Source organism: Centropristis striata, chromosome 14 (assembly GCF_030273125.1).
Source record: "Centropristis striata isolate RG_2023a ecotype Rhode Island chromosome 14, C.striata_1.0, whole genome shotgun sequence".
Classification (NCBI taxonomy): domain Eukaryota; kingdom Metazoa; phylum Chordata; class Actinopteri; order Perciformes; family Serranidae; genus Centropristis; species Centropristis striata.
The window spans coordinates 5,658,098-5,661,947 of NC_081530.1; the positions used below are offsets into that span (position 1 = coordinate 5,658,098).

General features: G+C 37.0%; 2 non-coding genes across 2 annotated transcripts; both read right to left on the bottom strand.

Annotated features, from left to right (window-relative positions):
- Positions 1 to 735: 735 nt before the first annotated feature.
- On the bottom strand, positions 736 to 807 carry trnae-uuc (transfer RNA glutamic acid (anticodon UUC)). Its single transcript has one exon. It is a non-coding gene; the product is annotated as a tRNA-Glu (tRNA).
- An 840-nt stretch (positions 808 to 1,647) lies between these two features.
- On the bottom strand, positions 1,648 to 1,719 carry trnae-uuc (transfer RNA glutamic acid (anticodon UUC)). The gene has a single exon. It is a non-coding gene; the product is annotated as a tRNA-Glu (tRNA).
- Between the last annotated feature and the right edge of the window lie 2,131 nt (positions 1,720 to 3,850).

The following is a 3,850-nucleotide window of genomic DNA, read 5'->3' on the forward strand; positions in this document are numbered from 1 at the left end:
GCATCAAAGGTATGCTTAGATTAGATAAAATTAGATTTTACTTTATTAATCCCACAGTGGGGAAATTTCTTTGTTACAGCCGCAAAAAAATTCACACAATTTTTAAGATAAAGATAAAAAAAAAGAAAAAAAAAGACATTTAACAATATACAATATACAATAATAATAATAATAATAATATAAATAATATACTTTATACAACTTAGTGCAAATTAAGTGGAGAATGTGCAGAGTTATGTGCTTAATTATAAAGCTACATCCACACAAATATAAAGTTTATGTACTCACAGCAAAAGTATTCTTTCAGCAGTGTTTATACCAGAAGACTCCAAATCTTAATGGAGAATTTGTGTCAAACACATACTGGAAGGTGGACATTCTGGCAGACTGGGTCCTTGTTACCAAGGATCTGGTGGATGCTGGACACGCTGGAAAAAGGTCATAGAGTTTGTCATTTTTATTGTCAAAAATGATCAAATTTTAAAATTCCTAAAAATATTTAAAATGGGTCAATTATAGTCTGTTGATATGATCTAAGATCAAGAATCATGTTAAATTCAACCTCTGCATTTAACACAATGCAAGTAGGACTGCACATTACTGTGCCCGGGGAGCTGTGTGTTGAGGTCTTTGCTAAAGGGCACTCCAGTTGTTGACCTGTCAGTCCTGGAATTTGAACCAGCAACCATCCTGTGAAACGCCCAATTACTAAACTCTAAGCTTCCCAAGAAGTAATTCCCATACCGGGAGTCGAACCTGGGCCGCCTGGGTGAAAACCAGGAATCCTAACCACTAGACCATATGGGAATGTGTTGTACAACTATTTCCCAAAAAATAGCAATTAAACACCATATTATGGGATGTCCAAAAATGACCATCTACAGAAATGTCGTTTTTGTCAAAAATTGTCAAATTTTAAAATGCCTAAAAATTTATAAAAATCGGCCAATTATAGTCTGTTGATACATGTAGTAGTGTAGTTTGTCCAAAATTTGTGAGAAAATATATTATGGGATGTCCAAAAAGTCATACTATGTATGTTGTTTTTTGTCCAAAAATAGTCAACTTTTAAAATGCCTAAAAATTATTAAAATTGGTCATTTATAGTCTTTTGATACATTTGGTAATGTAGTTTGTCCAAAATTGCAAGAAAACACCATATTATGGGATGTCTAAAAATTACCTCTTACAAAAAAGTCATACTATACCATGTCGTTTTTTGTCAAATTTTAAAATGCCCAAAATGCTGAAAACTGGTCAATTATAGTCTGTTGGTGTATGTAGTAGTATAGTTTGTCTAAAAATTGCAAGAAAACACAATATTATGGGATGTCCAAAAATGACCCGCTAAAGAAAAAGTCATACTACTACATGTCGTTTTTTTCTCAAAAATTGGCAAATTCTAAAATGCCTTAAAGTGAAGAATGGTATGTTGATATGATCTAAGATCAAGAACCAGCCTTTATTAATGCCACAATGGTGAAATTCAACCCATCCTTTACACACAAGTGAAGGATGCACATTACTGGGACCATGGAGCTGCGTGGGGGTTTGATTTCTTGCTCAAAGGCACTGCAGTTGTTGACCTGTCAGTCCTGACATTTGAACCAGCAACCATCCTGTATGCCACAGATGCCCAAGAAGTAATTCCCATACCGGGAGTCGAACCCGGGCCGCCTGGGTGAAAACCAGGAATCCTAACCGCTAGACCATATGGGAATGTGTTGTGTAAGTTTTTTCCAAAAATAAAAAATAAAACACGCTCATTTTTTGTCTTTTTTAAATAATTTTGTGCAATTTTTAAAGGTTTAAAATATGCAGTTAATGTGCTTAAACCAGTATTGGTCAAGTCAGAAACTCAAGTTAAAGCAACAGTTAAACATTTGGTAAAAACACTTATTTGCTTCTTTCAGGGGATGAAATTAGAAATTAGTTTTTATGTGGTACATATTTTTTCTGGAGAGAGCAAACCCCCCACCAGAATAAAGCAAATAAAAGCTGTAAAAATACAGCTCTCCTCCTGCATCTCTCCCCTCTCTGTTCTAAGCCCCTCCCAGCAGACAAGGACAGACAGGAATGTGCACACGCTTCATACAGTAACCTGTAGGAGTACCCTCATTTCAATAATCTGTTGCTGTAATATATTGTCATGATTTTTGTCATCTGTTAGAAAACTAAAGCCTCTTTGCAAACTTGTGGACCTATAAAGCACTTTGAGATTTTGCACTTTGCTAAGCAACATTAACATAATTGGCTGCAGCTCAAAGCTAAACTACGAGATAAGAAAACTTTGTCATCCATCTACCTACAGTGGAGGGTATCACATCGGGGCACACAAGAGGGACTCAAATGCATTGCTCAGTCAAAGGAGATCAGTTCAAACAAGCTTTACTAAGCTTAGGTCTGTACATGGTAAGGCAGTCGACAGGGGCTCCAAAAGGCACAGGCAAAAAGGCAAAATCCAAAAACACAAAGCAGGGTTAATACATACAGAGACTAGTCATGAGGGAAATGCTGGAATGGTTGTCAGACCACTGAAAGTGATATTTCAATTTCAATTTTCAAACCCCAGAAATTGCTGATGTTCATTGCAGTAAGAGGGAGTTGGCAACTCTGCCACAGCACTGACTTGGAGAGGTCCATTTGAATGCAGCCCCTGGAAACCCCAAACCCCAAAAAGGAGATAATGAACACACAAAAGTCACATTTTTCCGCTTGTACAAAAAGCTGGTGCTGAAGGAGACGCAGACGCAGAAGCGAATGTGGGACAAGAGAAGAGAGAACATGAGAATGTCATCCAGGTATACAAAAACAAATTTGTCCAGCATGTCAAGGAGCATGTCATTTACAAGGGTCTGGAGAACAGCTGGAACATTGGTTCCGGATTGTTCTTACTTTTCTGAGAACAATCTGTAAAATCCAAATGAGTCTGGCTTCAAGTAGGACCACTTTTCTGAGACTGTACACAAGCCAACATGTATTTTTTGGCCTAAAACAGTGATTTAAGTTGGTAAAACTTGGAAATATAAATTACTGACATTTAGGGCAATAATGTAAGTTAGCACAACAAAGCAAGCCAGTTGTCTGCTCAAAAACAAGTTGGTGAGTTGTTGGGAAAGCGTTGAAATTTGGTCATTGGGAAAAGCTAGCGGCTAACTGATGCTAGCGGCACTGCTTGTTACAGCTACAAGAGTAGCCATTAGCGTATCAATGCTAACTCAAAATTGTGGTCACAACATTAGCTGAAAATAGTGCTGCTGTTGGTATTAATGCAACATTAATTCAGACAGGGGTAGGCAACCTGTGGCTCTGGAGCCACATGCACTGCAAAAAAGCCAACTTGTATTTTTTGGCGTAAAACAGTGATTTAAGTTGGTAAAACTTGGAAATATAAATTATTGACATTTAGGGCAATAATGTAAGTTAGCACAACAAAGGAAGATAGTTGTATGCTCAAAGAAAGTTTGTGAGTTGTTGTTACTTATATCTTTAAGTTGGGGTTCAAAACAAGGGACAATAGTTCTGCTAACTCTTATTTCTTTGTTGTGAAATTCGGTCATTAGCGAAAGCTAGCGGCTAACTGATGCTAGTGGCTAACTGATGCTAGCGGCACTGCTTGTTACAGCTACAAGAGTAGCCATTAGCGTATCAATGCTAACTCAAAATTGTGGTCACAACATTAGCTGACATTTCATAGCGGCGTTACAATCGTGCCAATTCAGCACATTGCAGAAGTTAGCAGAAGTAAGGATTAAAAGTTATTACAATGTAAAATTATAAGTTAGTACAATTTACAGTTGAGTTGACAAAAATCTGAATTCAGAGTTGAGAAAACTTAAAAACAAAACTT